Here is an 18,329-nt window from a genome sequence, read left to right as displayed (position 1 = left end):
TTACATAATTAATGACTGAACTCTTGAAAACTTTTCACTTGACAAAACGTGAATAGTCTATCTTCTGAACAATGCTTTTGAACTGCTGAAGTAAACGGTATGGCAAATATTCTCAGTGTATTCTCCTTGGGGAAGAGGGAACCACAGGCTCCATTCTGCCCCTACTGAAACTAGCAGGAGTTTTGCCCTGGACTTCAATTGAAGGTAGGTGAGATTTCCTGTCTTTAAAGAGGAAAGAGTATCAAAGTGGACACCACACAATACACAGATGTACTAGAAAGTAATTACATATTGTAAAGAGAGAAATACAGGCCACTGTTCTTCTCATGTAATTTCCCATTCCGTTTCATATCTCAGCATCTCCCACTCTGCTCCTGCATAATGAGTTGATGAAGCTTAAGTTGCCTTTATCACTTTGTGATCTGCCATTCCTCCTAAGATGTATTATGTATACAAATTATTATACTTAGAAAACTTTTGTTCTGAAAAAACTCATCAAAAGAAAATACTTTTCAAATGAAATAATTAGTGATGCTATTTGATGTAAGAGAAAATACAACTCTGCTTTGGTGTAACCATTGCCATCTCTTTAATGCCTAAGGCCTTTTATACACATGGGTTTGGAAAAATTTGGCTTTTAGAACTTGTGAAGTAAGTTCTTAAACTTCATTTTGAAGTCTCCTCATCAATTTAACAATTTTTTCCAAGCAAAATAATTGATGAATCTGCCTCTTTCTTAAGATTTCAAATATCAGAAAAACTTTGCATTGTGACCAGATCTGAAAGCAATGAAGTAAAAGTAAAGGAATAATTTCTGCGTGAGTTTAATGGATAGATGACTTATTACTTGTGACCTGAGTGGGCAAGTCTGAGGGGGCAGAAAGGTCTCATTTTTTTTCTCAATAGCACAAATCACCAAAAGATATAGTGCACCCCACAAAAGATTAGAAATTTACTCTGCATCATAAATCTGAATCACAGTGATCCAAACCCAACCCAGGTGATGTACACCAAGGGACTACAGACTGGAGAGAAGTGTTGAGTTTTTTTAACCAGACTGATAAGCAAACTATCAGGTCAGACTAAAATTAATATAATTAATATTGCCCTTATTTTATCTTATTTTTATAACAGTCGGGTTGGTTTTCAGTTATTGCACTTATACAGAAACCTGGTTGGATAGACAACTTAAATTTTGATAGTCAGCTCAACTACTGCTTCTTCTAAATCAGTTTGAAGTACTCTGCAATTCAGTGAGGGTGACTTGTGAAGATACAAAAATTGAATAGTATTTTCTGATATTGATTTCCAAGGATATAAAAGCATATTATATATTTAAGATGTTTGAGCAAGGAAAAACTATTAAACTTTGGAATAGTTTAATGAAGGAGTATGCTTATTGTCTTAATGTATTCAGCAGTTTCCAAAGTGCTCATGCTTTTGGAGAATCAAAGCAAGAACATTAAAGTTTCTCATGAAGTTCTCAGCAATGCAAGAACTGCTTCTTCACTTGAGATGTTAAAACTGTCACCTTTCAGGTGTGTTTTTTTTTTTTTTTTCCAGCTTCATTTTCACAAGGGAACTCAAACTTTCAATCCCACGTTCTCTTGCAGCAAAGAGCTTACACACCCTGTTGCTTTGTGATGACTTTGTTGTCAAAATAAATGACTACAACACTGTGAATGTATTTCAAACACAGAATAAATTCATTGTGTATGGCTAGTGTCACAGCAATGTGAAATCTTCATGGGAAATATATGGAAGAAGCAGGAGTGTATGTATAGCTGTTTCCTGGTTAGGCAAGACATCATTTTAAGAAGTCAGTTAAATTTTGATCAAGAACATTTTTGTTAAAGTGCAGTTAAGAGTAATGAATCTGAACACACCTTGCACATTCCTACAGCTCAGCTGATGTACATGTATTCAGGAACACACTGGACTGCACTGAGTTGCCATGCAGTGGTAGAGGTTTGCTCTCTGCACAAATGCCCAGTGTTTGCAGAGTCAGGAAAATATTGTAGAACCAACAATCAAATGTTTGTTAACATTTTTGATACACTCCCAGAATTAATTAAAAATTCATATAAATAACATAATCAGTAGTATGATTATGTTATTAATATTATATTATATTAGTTAATATTATTAGTTAATATTATATTAGTTAATAATATTAGTTAATATTATTATAATATTAACTGCCCCATTTCTGTACCCCAAGAAGACAACATATCCCTTTGATAGAAACATAAGCATATGCTGCTGTATTCAGTGTCATCCACCAGTCATTTGGTGACAATAGCTACATGCTTACTTATTTAACTTCCACTTTTACTTAGATTTTACTTGACTTTACAGTGATTTTCAAGGCAGCTGAGTTTAATGTCTCTTAAGTGCCTTTTTGCTTGCTGATTTGACAGTTCAGATAGATTTAGTCATCCTTTCTATACTTCCACAGGTAACTTTTGCCCTTGGTAGTTAGATTTGAGATTCTCTTGAATGTACAACTGGGGATTTTTGCTACTATTGAACTTCTGAATCCTTTTTCTGTCTCAGACTAGTCAAAATAATAGATTTCAGTTCCAAATTGATGACTCAATTGTCAGGCAAGCCAACAAAAACAAGTCATCTAACTGTTATTTCTTCCAGTTCTATAGTGGATTTGGAAGTTTTCAAACCTCTTCCTTCTTCCTCATTAGTTGCTGTTGTCGAAATAAACTGGCTGTGATCATTATTAACATTTAGCATCATCTCTAGGAAATTGCTTTTTTTTTTTTTTTTTTCCCCATAAATCAGTAGTAAACCCAAGATCTTTCAATACCAAACTTTAGTTTTCTTGAGTACTTTTCATACCTTTAGCCCCTTCTAGTTAAATTACTCTAATATCCTGTCTTCTAATTCAAAATGAATAATGGTTGACCTCCAGCTGGTGCAAAATTGTACTAATATGACAATGGAACAAATAAACCCACATTCTTTCAGGAGGAATCGTACAATTAATATTATATTATATCAGAGAAGGAACAAGAAGAATACTTCTTACAGATTTTCTGGCAAGTACTCTTACCTAAACATATGCCAAGCAAAAAAAAAAAAAAAAAAAAAAAAAAGCAATTATAAACAAATCTTTCCTTCAGCATAGAAAGCAGATGAAACATACATGTATAGGCAGGCCAGATCAAACTTTTAAAACTATGACTTAATTCATTGGAAAATCTTTTCCTACTTGAAAATTCAGCCCAGATTTTCACCACGTAAGTCCACTTTCACACTAAAATAATGCTACTGAAGACAGTAGCATTCTATTAGTATAAAGCTCAAGCAGTAAACTGTAGCCAATATTGGGCTCCTGTTTCACAGAAAGGTGGAAATACTCTGCCTGTGATGCAGGTCATAATCTTGTCAGTATTACAACTGCTTAAGCATGAGGCTTCAACCAGTCAGAACTACAATTACATGCATGACTGGCTGCTGGAAGGGGCAGCTGTCATTGGATACATAAGCAAGAATAAAGTAGGCACTGAAGATGTTATCCAATCCTAACCTCTACACATGGGGCCACATCACTGCTGAAGAAATCAACAGCAACATTGGTGAAGTCATTTCAAAGACTTTTTTTTTAAAAAAAAAAAAAAAAGTGTTACCCACACCATGCAAATCTATCTTAAAAAAAAAAAATACACATTTAGAGTGTGAGAAGTTAATTAAAGACCTGAAATCTACAACTGTATTGAATTAAAGATGACATTCATTTACAAATACTTGAAGAAAACTTCTGAAACTTAATATCTTGAAAGGGCTTAGTACAAGAGACAGGGCAGGTGAAAAACCAACACCTACTTGTTCCTTCATATGTGTTTAGCATCTGTTGATATGTGAACTTGAAATAGACGTCATTTTCATTTCTGGAATAATTTTAAAATTCAGAACACTCTATGAAAAGTTCAGATTTTAAAAGTATTTAAATTCTAAATAATCCCCACACGCATACATCCCCATACAGAGAGAGCAGTAGGTGATGTCTCCCAGATAAGCTTCCTCATACACAGAATAATTCAGCTGCTCCCAATGTCCAACTTCTCTTCTTGGAAGAGTTGAGGCAACACATGGGAAGCAAAAGGAAATCAGAATTTGATAAGGCCACAACTTGCTGTACATGTATGTCTTCTCTGGAACTTGCAAATATAGCTCAGATTTTCTTTTGACTTTCAAGAAGCTATCTGAAAAATCTTTTCTCTAAGACCATCAGTTATTAAAAGGTCAAGAAAATGTAGCAGTCCTAGAGGAAAAGACCAATTAGGAATGCGTGCTGGTTAGGTGATTAAGTTTTAAAAGCTGTTCATGGTAAAATAATATTTTTGAGATAATGTATGCTATAGCACCCACCAAACTGTTTTAATTCTGTAGTGGTTCCATGAACTTTTCAAAAGGTTCTTGAAGAAAAAAAGAGTTAAACCCTTTGAAATGAAATAAATTAAAAATCTAATGAAGAAATTAAAATGTAAGAAACCCAGTTTCTTTAACAGGCTCTCATCAATATTTTCATTCTAGACATTATGTTAATACAAGGATAATGCTCTTTGGAATGCCCCAACTTTACTTTCTTCTCACATGCTTTCAGGAGTCCCTACTATCAGGGCACATGGATTAGTCCTTACTAAGGCCTCAGTTTACCAAAATGATTAAAAATATGCACAAACTGATTAATCTGTTCACTTAATAGATGTTCATATTTTTGAGGAATTGAGAATCTATGCTTTAAGTTAAAACAAAACAAAACAACAAAACACACAAACAACAACAAAAACAACATCAAACAAACAGACCCCTCTGGGCCTTTATTTCCCTTCTTGGATAAAACTGTATTCATGGGCTATATTCAGATATGTAGATTTCAACCTTGCTGACATCAGAATTCCCAGTAGTAGCAACAGGCTTTGTATCTAGACCCTAATCCTTCTAATTACAAGCCCTAGGTAGGAAAAAGAATAGGAGATTATAGAAACAGGACAGTAAGTAATTTCATTCTTTTACCAGTAAAAAACTTATTCTTTTCCTCTAGTTGCTGCATTATGCTGTAATATTTTCTTGTTTCTCTCTAAAATCTCTTTGTGCTTTACCAACTGAGAATATAAATGGAGGAAATCAAGGCAAAAGTAGAGTTTCTGCTGATATTTGATGGAGTAAACAATCTATTCTAAACTCCTCTTAACAGACGGCTCCTCTGAGATGTACTTGGCAGATGCTTCTCAATCCAGATAAAATATATCCCATTATCATGTGGTAGTCACTCTGCTCCTCAAAGATTCATATCGCTTCTCTTTTGGAAATATCTTACTCTATAGGGAAATGGCTTTCCTCAAAGAAGCAGGTACAGAAGAAGAACTCTAACAAAAGGATTAGAGAATTGACTCAAGGGGAATTAATACCTTCAAGACACAAATGAAGAGTGTGTCAGCTTCTCTGAATCAAAAACTGAGGATCTTATGCAAAGATTTATTAAAGTTCCACCTTATGTTTTATGATTATACTTCTTATTCTGATATGACAAAAAAATGTTATAATGTCAGGGAGGCTAGGACACTTGAGTAAACTGTATGGATAAAATATGCTTAGTGTGAGATGGCTGAATAGAAATATTTTTTAAAAGGAAGAAAGTATGTTGCAATTCAAGCTTATATTGCAACTAATTTGAGCTTAAATTGCAACTGGGACCAATCAAAAATTAGTTGAAAGGGTAGGCAAAACTTGTTTCTAGCGGCATATCTCGTGAAGAAGTTGATCTGTTCGCCATTACTGTTCCAGAAGGGTATTTTCTGTTAATTTTTATTTTATTAAAAATAATAATAATAATATCGGTGATAGAAATTACAACTGAAGTACCAGTGGAAAAAAAATGACAGTTCTCAAGACTGAGATCTATCTAACCCATATGATCTTCTTTCTAAGTTTCAAAATCAACCCTGACCCCAGGAAATATGAGAGCAATTTGCTAGTTGTACTGCTTTCAGAGGAATTTTATGTTCAAGGTTAAGCAAATTACTAATTGAGAACTGGGATATTTTCCAGAACCATTTGCTATTGTACTTAAAATTAGGCATCTGCATTAAGTTACCTACTGGATGCATCTCTTGCAAATGTCCAAATGCAGTTCTAGTTGATGCAAAATGGATTATAGATGCCTATTTTAGATATCTAATACTGAAAGCTTGTCCTTGGGGAACTCAGACAAGCATAAAGTCATATTAATAGCTTTCTATCATCTTTTAGAGATGAAAACTCGACAAGCATTCTCAGGAAAAGAGGACCTGAAGCATTCAAGAAACACTTTAAAACCAAGATTAGGAATGACAGGTTATTCTCAAAATTATCTGTGAGCTCTCTAGGGGATATTCTGTCTTCTGCTTTTCAAATCCATAAAAGATAAAGAATTGAAAATGGAAGACTGATAACCAGCTTTCCTTCCTTGGACTGTGCAAATTAAAAGTAACTCCAGTTTACTAACCTCTTCTAAAAATGATAATGGGATTTTTCAATTTAACTGTATAATTAAAATTAAAGCATTGCTCATTATAACTGACATCTAATGTACGCATATATATCCAAAGCTTTGGTTAGTCTTGTGATGCTACATATGCCAGAAGTTTAACTCAAACTTGTTACATTATTGAGTCCCAAAATATTAAACTGTATCTACCACAATTTATTTAGTCTTTTAACCTCTGTGTCAAAACAGGTGCTTGTCTCTTGAAGTTCATCAAGCTGTGCAGATTATAAAGTTTCTCATGTTTTAATATTAAAGCATTCATTTTAGAAAATGGAACACCTGTTATTTTATGTGTGCAAAACTTCAGGAATAATTATCTTTCAGGAGTGGACACCACTTTTGATTGGGACTGTCAGAACTGCCTGTATAGCCCTCTTGCTATAATGGATGCAATATTCATACCCTAATTTCCATAAAAATAGATTTTACAGAGTAACTGTTCTGGGATTTGTTAGATTTTCCTGCAAAGCATTATAATTATCTCATACATCAACCATAACTAGTGCTTATTATAAATGCCAGTTGCAATCATTTCCTGATTTTGTTGATGTTTTAAGAATATTGGAGTTTTACTTCAGTACTTCAGTTTACTCAGGAAAAAAAAAAATGCTCATTGCATACTGTGTGTTTATTTTATTGTATTCAAATTAATGATAAATTTCAAACTTGTTTTGATATACGGTTCTGTCGTGCATGCTTAGCTTAGTTATGTCTGCTTGCAAGGGTCTCCTTGCCTGTAGTCCTACTAGCCTGATAAAATGATGGATATTCCTGCAGAGCCTTACTGCGTATTCTTTGATCTTAGATATTTTTCCACCTTGCTAGATTCTGTCTATGAAATGAAAGTATGCTTTCTTGGCCCGTGATCACCTCCTAGTCAAATAGTTGCTCATAAGTGGAGTTACTGATCAGACTCTGAATGTGTGAATGCTACTTCAGGATTGAAACTTTAGGCTTGTCAGTTATTTGTTCCACTAAACATAATATTTATAGAAAGCTACTAGCTCACCAAATATTTAACTTAACCTCATGCATTTAGAACTGATCTTTTTTTTTATATATTTTCATTTCAGTCGAGACATACACTTGCAACTATTCCAACTCTTGGATACAGAAGTGCTTGTACGTACTTGTAGAAAAACAAGCCAACAAACAAACAAAAACAAAACCCTATACATTAGGACATCTGGACCAAAATATAAAAATTTAAATCATCTTGTGTAGCTTAACCTTAAGACTGCTGCTTTGAGTATTTAGCCTCTTACTGAGATCTTTATACAGAAAAGCCCAATGCCACCTCAACTGCAGGTAACGAGCAGGTAGAAAGGGACATAAGAAAAAAACTCTTTACTGTGATTAAGCATTGGAGTAGGTTGCCCAAAGAATTGGAAGAATTTTGTGCTCTGAAGGTTTTCAAAACTCAACTGAAACCCTGAATGAAAATGAAAACCCTGAATTTCTTCCTCTAGCACTGAAATTCAACCCACCTGGAGCAGCAGATTAAACTCCAAAACCCTCAGAGGTCCCTTTTAGCCTATTTTTAAAATTACTAATTTGATTGCATGTTGTTCTGTTTGAAATACCTCTGACTTCCAGATTAATAAATAATTCAAAGAAACCTCAGATTTAGTCAAATCATTGTTGCTATTCATCTCACAAGACCCTGGCTGAAACAAGATCTTTGGGTGACTGGGAGTTCATTAGTTATGCTTCCTTAGGTTCCCTTCCTGAGATACTTACAAATTGAATATCCTTGTTACTATTATATCACGAGACTGCCAAAACATGTTGTTTTCCAGAAATGTGCAGGAGGAAATACTGATGTCTATCTCAGTTAGAAAGAAACATTGTCAAATGTTGAGATTCACAATATTAGCACTTCCACGAGTATAGAGCAGAAGCAAAGAAAAGTGAAGAAAGAATTGGCCGCGATCATAACCTAGCTTGTGCTTCAACAAAGCAATTCATAAATACTACATTTCTATGAGGAAAGAATAGAGAGTTTTAGAACGTCTCAGAGGTAATTAGCCAGACAGTTTTTTGAACTTGATTGATTGCTTTTTTTTTTTTTTTTGAAAAACATTAAAACCCCCAGAGCTGCAACAAAGTTAAAAGCTTAGGTCTAGACATGAGGTCATCATTCTTCATTATCACCTTATGTGAAGAAATAAAAAAGTGATGCACTTGTGATTGAAACCAAGGCACTTATTGATATAGCTCTCCACTGTAAACCTCCTTTTCCCTCTATCTGCTATGTAACAAATTATGCTATTTACCAGATGGCTATTACAGATGTTTTATAACAGATTCCTTACTCTTCCAGTCTGAAGCCCAGCAAATTGAGCAAATGCAAAATGTGAGTTTAATGCATACTTGTTTGCAGAAACAGAGCTGATATATTGTTATAAATTGTATGCTTCTTTAGTGTCCAAATAGTCATGGGTTATGAGAGTGCTAGATGCTTACTTGACATACGGTTATTTATTTATGTCACCCAGTGGTGTGATCTCACTGTATCTCAAAAAAATAAAATAATTCTGCAATGAAACCTCCAAGGCTACCAAACCCTTGGAGAAAGTGTTAGCAATGATTCATTAGACAGTGACATAACCTCCAAGTTAGTACTGCATCTATGGACCTGATGGATGTTAGCTGTTTCTGCAGTACTAGAAGTTCCCATCAGGTTTCAGATAGATGAAAAATATCACCTCTTAGTCATTAAAAAATATATATATAACAATACAGATCTTGCAGGACTGCCTTAAAGACTGTTCTCACTGGTAATTTGCAAATACTCTTGTGCTAATGACCACTTGGTGAATAAAACAAACTGTTCCATATGAATTCAAACAACAAATTCACCTTGGCTTCAATTTTCACAGCTATTTTTGCAAGCCAAAACTTTATCTAAGAAAATCATGAACAGAATATAGAACTTAAGTAGGTACTTGTGCAAAAATGTGCTTTGATCCTTCAGTCTGTCTTAAAATGTTCAGAATAATGAATGTTACTCCCTAGTGGTAGGGGTGGGAGAAGCATTCTTTTACCAAATGAAGGTCTCAGTTGATATTTCAGCACTGAATTTCCATGGAAAACTGTTGATACAGGGTCACAACTTTGTATTTCTTGTAACCTACACAATGAGGAACCTGATTTCAAATTCTTATTTGGAATCTCATATATTCAAGGAAGCCATAAAGACCTGATTTCAAAATCATTTAAACTTATTGATTTCTGCAGGTTTTGTATCATTTCAAGAGTGTGGATTTCAATGGGAACAGAGCATTAAATACCTGTGAACTCAGATTCATAGAATTATAAATACCCATGAACTTGGGGCCATAGATTTCATTGTACCATTGATAGTACATGGAAAAGGTTACTTCACCATGCACAGCGACAATAAATGCATAAAAGATGATAGAGCACTCAGATATTACTGAGTTAAAAATGAAAAAGATATTCATAACAATGGATAGTGGAGATGATGTGACTTAAAAACAGCAAAAATTGGTCATGGAGTAAAAAAAATATATATATATATAGTCCATACCTCAGGCATTTGCATGATCTTCTTTAGTGTGAACAGTAGTAAGTGCTCAAAAACGTCTTTCATTTATTTGTCTTTACTGCAAAAAAGGAATGAGAAATAAGGGTAAATATCCAGCACAAAATACTAAATTCCATAATGCCAAACTACTCATTGGAGAAGGAGCAATGAATTGTTTGTGGAGCTCTTGGATCCCACCACCACATGAGAATCTTTTTTCCTCCTGTTTCTTCAAGTCACTTCTAGGACACTTCAGCAGGTGAATGTTAAAAGTTTTACTAATTTAAGCAATTTTTGTGATGTTTATAGTTATTTTTGTTTGTTCCTATGTGAAGACTATCAATGATCTTTCATATAATGTATCAGATTCAGAAAAATATTTATATCCAGGGAGTTAAAAAAATAAAATAATAATTTTAAAAATTGCTGAAACTGTTCTTTCTTCTAGTATGTTAAGTTTTACTTTGCTAACCATTCTGTAAAGCAATGTGATGTTTACAGAACAAATGAGTGTCAACAGATAAATATTCATTAATATCTGTGGCAGAAGTGTTTGTATTTGTTAATACATTGCAGCTAATAAACTCACTCTTATATTAAAAAAAAAAAAAAAAAAAAAAAAGAAAGAAAAAGAAAGAAAAAAAAGTGTACCCTCAATGATGAGGATATTGCTAAAAGTAATAACAACAACAAATTCCTTCAACTTTCAAACTTTTTCATAACAGAATATTGTGATTGAAACGTATCTTGCAGATAGCATTGCTTTCTTGGCTAAACCTGTTTACTCTTTTTGGGTAGAGATGTCTGCCCTTTGCTTTGAAAATTGTGGAAAAAAATGTGCTAGATCATGACAGCTAATTACAGATTATTTGAAACCTGTCATTTTCATGAAGGCTTCAAAATGAATATTTCTTTTCCAGCTGCATCTTAAGATACAGTACAGAAGATGAAGCACTCTTTATGAGGAGTTTTAACTCATCTGTAGGTTTTTCACTTAAGTTTCACAGTGTTTTATCAATGCCACTCTCCTGTTGGTTTGGTTGGGTGTGAGGTAACAGAGACAGCAAGGGAAGTGATTTTTTTTTTCATAAAGATGATCCCATTTTCTGTTCACAAAATTCTTTCCAATGAGCTGAATAGTTCTAAACCTTATTATTCCAAAATTATTTAATTATCTTATCTGGGATAATCTTTACCTTGGTGAATAGTTCACAAAAAAAAGGTGCAATAAGTTTCAGTTGCAAAAGTTACCAGACTTATGTCTAGTCAAATCAGTCATTCAGCATCAGTTTCCTTCTTTATTTGAGTATATAATGCTGACTGGCACAAAATAAATTTTGAAGTTTATATTTAGGAATATTGCAATGCAACCTACATTTCTGAGTATCTTGTATAACTCAAAAAGATCAGCTCTGTGAATTAACAGGAGGTTTGTGCAGATATGAGGTTATTGCTATGCTGTTTATGCAAACAGCATAACAGCTGTTTGCTGTACAGCATATAAGTGAGGTAGGTACTTGAGGAGTCAGTCTCTCCTCTGTAACACGCAGATATCCCAATGGCAGTACTTAGGGACTGAGATTCGATAAATATTTTGTCAGAAATGTGTTAGGAAAGCTGATCCTACCTTGAATCCAGAGAGCAAACCTCACGTCTAGCACTTTCTCTAAGCCCTACATTTTCTAACCAAAATTAGTAATGGGATTCAAATCTAACTTTTGTTTAAATTTGGGTAAAGGTTATTCTTTTCCAGATTTATTGATTTATGCAAAAAGTTCATTTAAAAAAAAATAATATATATATATATATATATACACACATATATATATATATGAGCTATATAATACTATCTGGCTTTGATAATAGTACATGAAAGCCTGCAAGAAAAGACCCTGAGCTCCAAAACTGCATCCACTATTTAAAGAAAAAATGAAAGATCTGGCCTTGACTTGATGGCTGTTCTTCCAAGAAAATAGAAGGACTACAAGGACTTATGTAGGTGTTTCTGCCCACTCTTTTTATTATGATTTTGGAAAATTGGAATATTTCAAAATATCAGACTTGGCTCGATATGACATTGTAAAATTTGGATATTGACATTCAAATAATAGAACCATGAAAGATTTGAAGATGCTATTTTCCAATTGTTTTGTTTTAGATGTCAGTGCCAAATATGCACTCTTACTGTGGCCTTCCTATATGGTCTCAAAAGTTATGTATATGCCAGTGAGTGAGAGACAGAGATCAGTTAATGATAAAAACAAATCTGATGCATCTCTGACCAGCAAACAAATCATCTTTCACACTTTTAAACCTATCCAGCTTCTAATTCAAATCCTGCTATTGAAAAAAAATCTTGCAACACAGCACTAGGTCTCTGCAATATGGTACAAAGATACAATTTCAATTATTTTTTACTGCTCTGAGAAATATATAGTGGTGGATTTGTACATGATTAGACTATTAAAGAAAAATAAATAAAAGCAACATTTTATTCTCATAGAATTCCTTAGTTCTCAGGAGTGTTGTTTGTCAGTTGCTTCTTCACTGAATCCTCAAAAACCAACCAACCAACCAAAAAAAGAAAAACAACAATTGAGACACAATAAATCTTAGGTTGTTGTTAAACGTGTATCTGTTACAAGTTTTCTTTTTACAAGTTTCTTGGAATACTCTTGTGTGGAAAAACAGGACTGCAGATTCTTACTTTCTACTCATTTGCCATACTCATAAGCATGGCATAATTCATATGAAAGATACACAGCTTGATTGATGGAGAAAAGAAGTAACCAGCACTTATTACAAGAAAGGGGGGTATGGGTGGCGGGTTGGGGGAAGCTGTATCTGGAAGTAAAGGAGAGAAAAATTCATAACTATACTTCCTCTGAAAAATTTGAATGACTGTTCCACTTTTAAATGTACTCAGTACACTCACTACACCTATCAAAAGAAAATTAAGAATAACAGTTACCCCAGTATCTTGGGACTAGTGGAGTTTAACTTCACAGTGAGGCTGAAGAGATACCAATTTATATAAATCACAGCATAGTTTAGCAGAGAAGCTATTTCTAGATCTTGCCAAGATATGTCTCTTTTAAACTTTTGAAAACAGTATTTTACTGATCACATAAAAGTGACTACAGAACCTGACCAAAAGCCCACCAGTTCTTTTGGTTGACTAAACATCGTTAATATGCAGTGCTATTTACACTGATGAAAGCAAGACATTTAATGCTTTAGACAGGAGGCCACTGGGTCTATGGTTCTTCATATATAATTTTATCACCTATTTTGCGCAAGTGGTAACACTATACTCAAAGTGCATGAGATTTGTTTCTTGATAATGTACACTAAGAATAATTTCATCCATTCCCTAGATTTTCTTTTGAACAGCCATCATAATATATGTACTTGCAGTTTCCATAATATCACCTTTTTATTTGAGGGCGGCTACCTTTCTTTCAAATGCCTAGTAATATTTAGTTCTTCTCAGAATAAGTAACACTCCCATATTAATGTTAGCCTGTCTGTCAAGTCACAGAAGAAAAATAGTTATATGGGACTCAAGTTGATTACATGTAGTGAAATTCCAAGTTAAAGAGATGTGGGAACAATACCTCATGTTGAATCTTGTGCTCTGTTAAAACCTGCTTTCAACAAAACTTCAAAAAGCCCATCTAAAAACTGGCCCAATGGGTGCTCTGCCCAGGTAGCTTTTGTCTCTAAATTTTAACACAAATTGGACATGGCATGTCCAATGCCTCACACATATTTTAGTGTCTGCCTGGGGCTGCGTATTATTTGATACAGAAAAAGGCTTGTAAAAAGGATAGGACTCTGCTTTGTGCTCAAGGTCTATTCAGAGGCATATGTATATTTTAAATAGATTTGCATTTCCTAATAGGCACCTCAGAACTGAAAAAATAGGCAAGGAACGTCAGCTATTCAAATTTTTGAAGAGGAAAGAGAAAAGGTTAAAGAAAAATGCTAATCCTACAGTCATTTTACAGTTTTGTAATACATCTTTCTCTCTTAAAAGGAACCTTCAACTTCCATATCTCTAATTCAGCCACAGTGTTACTCTTACAGATTTATCCAAGAGCTGTGCATTAATGGCAAGGCAAAAGGGAGCTTCAGAAACCAAAAGCAGTTTTTCCAGACAATGCTCAGGCTGCATCTCTGTGCTGCTGGAGCAGTTCTGTACCCTCTGGCTTCCAGTCTTGGGCAGGACTGCGGGATTCAGTAGTGCAAAGGAGCAGAAAAATGAGAGTTGCACTTCTTTCAACTGAGGAAAGAGATAAACCAACAGTGTACTAAAGCCCTTTCTGGTCTACAATTTGGCTTACATCCAAATTCCACTTATCACCAAGATTAGCTGATTGTTCTCACTGGGTGTAATTATGCAAGCCTTCTCCTCCCTCCCACCCCTTTCCTTCATTATGCAATTTTATTTTTGAAGAGTTTTCCTACAGGTGACACCTGCTGTGATAGAACCTGAGATGATAATACATCTTTACAGCTCTGCCTAGTCTGTTGCAACAGTATATGTAAGCAGTTGTTCAAACTGTCCTCTGAAAGGTTTTGGAGTGTCTGCAGAAATTTGGATATGCCGAAGCACAAGACAGCTCTTTCAAGGTCACAAACAGCGAAAGACTTTAAAAGGCCCTCATCATCTCTCAGCAATGTTGATACATGGGATTGATTTGATGAGAAAGGCACATCATTATATTATAATGTGATGACTCCTTCAGCACTAATGCCATGTTAGAAGGTGGTATGAGTATTCGGAAAGCTAACTGGAAAGGGTCTTCAGAAAGGCACATTCTTATAGACTGTGATAGTGAAAGGCAGTCATTTAGAGTTATAATGCAATTTATTATAAAACATTTTCAAGACATAGACATTTACCCAGTACTATTAAGACAGATGTAAAATAGCTACAAGAGGCCTTCGCAGTCTCATAGGGATTATATTCAATACTTCTAAAGTCTATAATACGGTGTAAGGATGGTGCTGCTAAACTATTTTTTTTTTGCTTTTGCTTAATCATGTCATAAACATTATGAGGTAAAATTGTGAATGAGCTCAGTTATTGTATTCAAATTCAAGTTCATTAGCTCTGGAAGAAGTATGGAAGGCAAAGATCTAACAAAGAAGGAAAAAAAGGAGGAAACCGGGCGGTCACCAGTGGGGTCCCTCAAGGCTCCATTTTAGGGCCGGTACTTTTCAATATTTTTATAAACGATCTGGATGTAGGAATAGAAGGTATTTTGAGCAAGTTTGCTGATGACACCAAACTTGGAGGAGTTGTGGACTCAAATGAGGGTGGAAAGGCCTTGCAGAGGGATCTGGATAGGTTGGAGAGCTGGGCGATCACCAACCGCATGAAGTTCAATAAGAGCAAGTGCCGGGTCCTGCACCTGGGACGGGGAAACCCTGGCTGCACGTACAGACTGGGCGATGAGACGCTGGAGAGCAGCCTAGAAGAGAGGGATCCGGGGGTCGTGGTAGACAGCAAGTTGAATATGAGCCAGCAGTGTGCCCTGGCAGCCAGGAGGGCCAACCGTGTCCTGGGGTGCATCAAGCACGGCATCGCTAGTAGGTCAAGGGAGGTGATTGTCCCGCTCTACTCTGCGCTGGTGCAGCCTCACCTCGAGTACTGTGTGCAGTTCTGGGCACCACAGTATAAAAAGGACATGAAACTGTTGGAAAGTGTCCAGAGGAGGGCTACGAAGATGGTGAAAGGCCTGGAGGGGAAGACGTACGAGGAACGGCTGAGGTCACTGGGCCTGTTCAGCCTGGAGAAGAGGAGGCTGAGGGGAGACCTCATCACAGTCTACAACTTCCTCGTAAGGGGGTGTTGAGAGGCAGGAGACCTTTTCTCCATTAACGCCAGTGACAGGACCCGCGGGAACAGGGTTAAGCTGAGGCAGGGGAAATTTAGGCTTGACATCAGGAGGGGGTTCTTCACAGAGAGGGTGGTTGCACACTGGAACAGGCTCCCCAGGGAAGTGGTCACTGCACCGAGCCTGTCTGAATTTAAGAAGAGATTGGACTGTGCACTTAGTCACATGGTCTGAACTTTTGGGTAGACCTGTGCGATGTCAAGAGTTGGACTTGATGATCCTTAAGGGTCCCTTCCAACTCAGGATATTCTATGATTCTATGATTCTAATTTTTCGGGCAAAGTGGTAAAACTCAGATTCTTCCAGGAAAAAAAAAAATATATATACATGTATATATATATATATATATATACACACACATGTATGTATATATATATATAGTATTTAAGTTGTACTTCAACAGAAATTTAAAAATATATATATCCCAACATCCAAAAATATTACTGACATTTGAGGAAAAAATAACAGTTTTTTTTGAAGAAGGAAAATACTTATTTGTATAATTTCCAGTAAAAACAAAAACAAACAAACAAACAAAAAAAGTATTGCCTTTTCTCAGGTAGTAATACTCTCAATGGAGCTCATAACAACCTACAAAGTATGTGTGTTTATAAAGCCTTTAAGTACAGCAGCCATTCAATTTAATGATTTTATATTCTTCTCTTAGCTCTCCGCTCCCAATAGATGGTTGGAAAAACATTCCAGATGGTTTCAGTGTGCACCTTCTACTTTTTAAAGATGTATCACTTAATGAGATATCCTGGTTGCTTTGTGTGTACTAGCTATTGAAAAAAAAAAAATCAAAATTAAAAAATAAATCCTGGCATTGATCAAGCAGTCAGTTGATCAAGTTTCTCTTACAGAGGAGATCTAGTTCAGACATAGTTCTGTTTCTCTAGTACTCTGTAACAGTTCTCTGCCCATTCACAAATACAGAGCCACTTTCAAAATTGAACAATAAGTCACTGACTCCTTTCTTACTTTTCTTCATTGTCAGAGTATTTCACATTATGGAAGTTCTTTCCAATCAGTCAGAATTTTTTTTCACAAAAAAAAAAAAAATAAAATAAAATAAATCAAGTGAATAACATGGATAAAAAACAATCCAGAGATTAGAAACTGTTGATTCTTTGTATGTTAAATAACCTACTCCTAACAGGCAAAATTTGAGATGAAAAGGTCTTAAAATGTGACTTGAAATATCATATAATGTTGTTGATCAGAAACATCTGAGACAATTAATATAAAGCCTCATTTAATGTAACACTATTATTACCTAAAGGAGCTATTATTCCTAATTGTTTTATGATTTAGCTGTTGTACACTGCTTGCTCTTGATTCTTCTAGCACAGAATTTGAGGTAAGATTATAACTGATTGAATTTTAAATGTCAACCAATTTTATGAAGCAAACGTCTCCTGAATAAGAACAAATGTTAGTCAGAAATTTCTTCCAACAGGGACTACTTAGGGCTCTGTATTATTTATTTTTATTTAAAATTGGGTGTCTAAGAGGAAATGTATGAGAGAAAAAAAGCTATTAGGAAGATATTAAGTGAAGAATAAAGATGAAGGCGGTGGGTGTGATGTTCCATCAAGATCAGTCCCCTGCTCCTGACTCAACATGTTCACTCTAAAGAATCAGCATAAAAAGAAAAACAGCAAGAAGCTGATTTAATGCCTACCAAACCCAATGGAAGTTCTGGAGAAAGAGATAGTGAAAAAAACAGTGAAGATACCAGTGAAAAATGATATAATGTAGAGTCGATGCATGCTTGCAAGCCAGAAGGCCACATGCATCTGGGGCTGCATCAAAAGAGGTGTGACCAGCAGGCTGAGGGAGGTGATTGTCCCTCGCCACTCTGCCCTCATGAGGCCCCATTTGGAATCCTGCATCAAGGTTTGGGGCCCCCAGCACAAGAAAAATGTGGGTCTGGTAAAGCAAGTCCAGAGAAGGGCTACAAAGATGATCAAAGGTGCTGGAGCACCTCTCCTATGAAGAAAGGCTGAGGGTGGTCAGCCTGAAGTTCCAGGGAGACCTTATTGCCTTTCAGTACTTAAAGGGGTCTTATAAAAAAGATGGAGAGGGACTCTTTACTCAGGTAGATAATGATTGGACAAGGGGGAATGGTCTTAAATTGAAATAGGATAGATTTAGAAACAGTGAAATTAAGCTTTGGTCAGAAGAAAAGCAAAGATTTTTCCCTCTCCCATATCCACATATGCACAATTTTTTTTTGCAGTAACTTATTATATTACTGCTCTTTGGAATGAATGATGAAGAATTAACGGCTCTGGTAAAAAGTTTTGTCTCACCTATGCCCCGA

General features: G+C 35.3%; 1 long non-coding RNA gene across 2 annotated transcripts in view; it reads right to left on the bottom strand.

Moving 5' to 3' along the window:
• Nucleotides 1-18,329, bottom strand: part of LOC311441267 — a 58,596-nt gene that overhangs the window by 24,512 nt on the left and 15,755 nt on the right. For both annotated transcript variants that reach the window (XR_014695864.1, XR_014695865.1), the window contains one exon: nt 10,101-10,176. This is a non-coding gene — a long non-coding RNA (uncharacterized lncRNA). The remainder of the gene's footprint in view (nt 1-10,100; nt 10,177-18,329) is intronic.

Source organism: Aythya ferina (assembly GCF_964211825.1).
Source record: "Aythya ferina genome assembly, chromosome: 9".
Classification (NCBI taxonomy): domain Eukaryota; kingdom Metazoa; phylum Chordata; class Aves; order Anseriformes; family Anatidae; genus Aythya; species Aythya ferina.
Note: the sequence above shows the minus strand (reverse complement) of the source record. Positions and strands in the feature narration are given on the sequence as shown.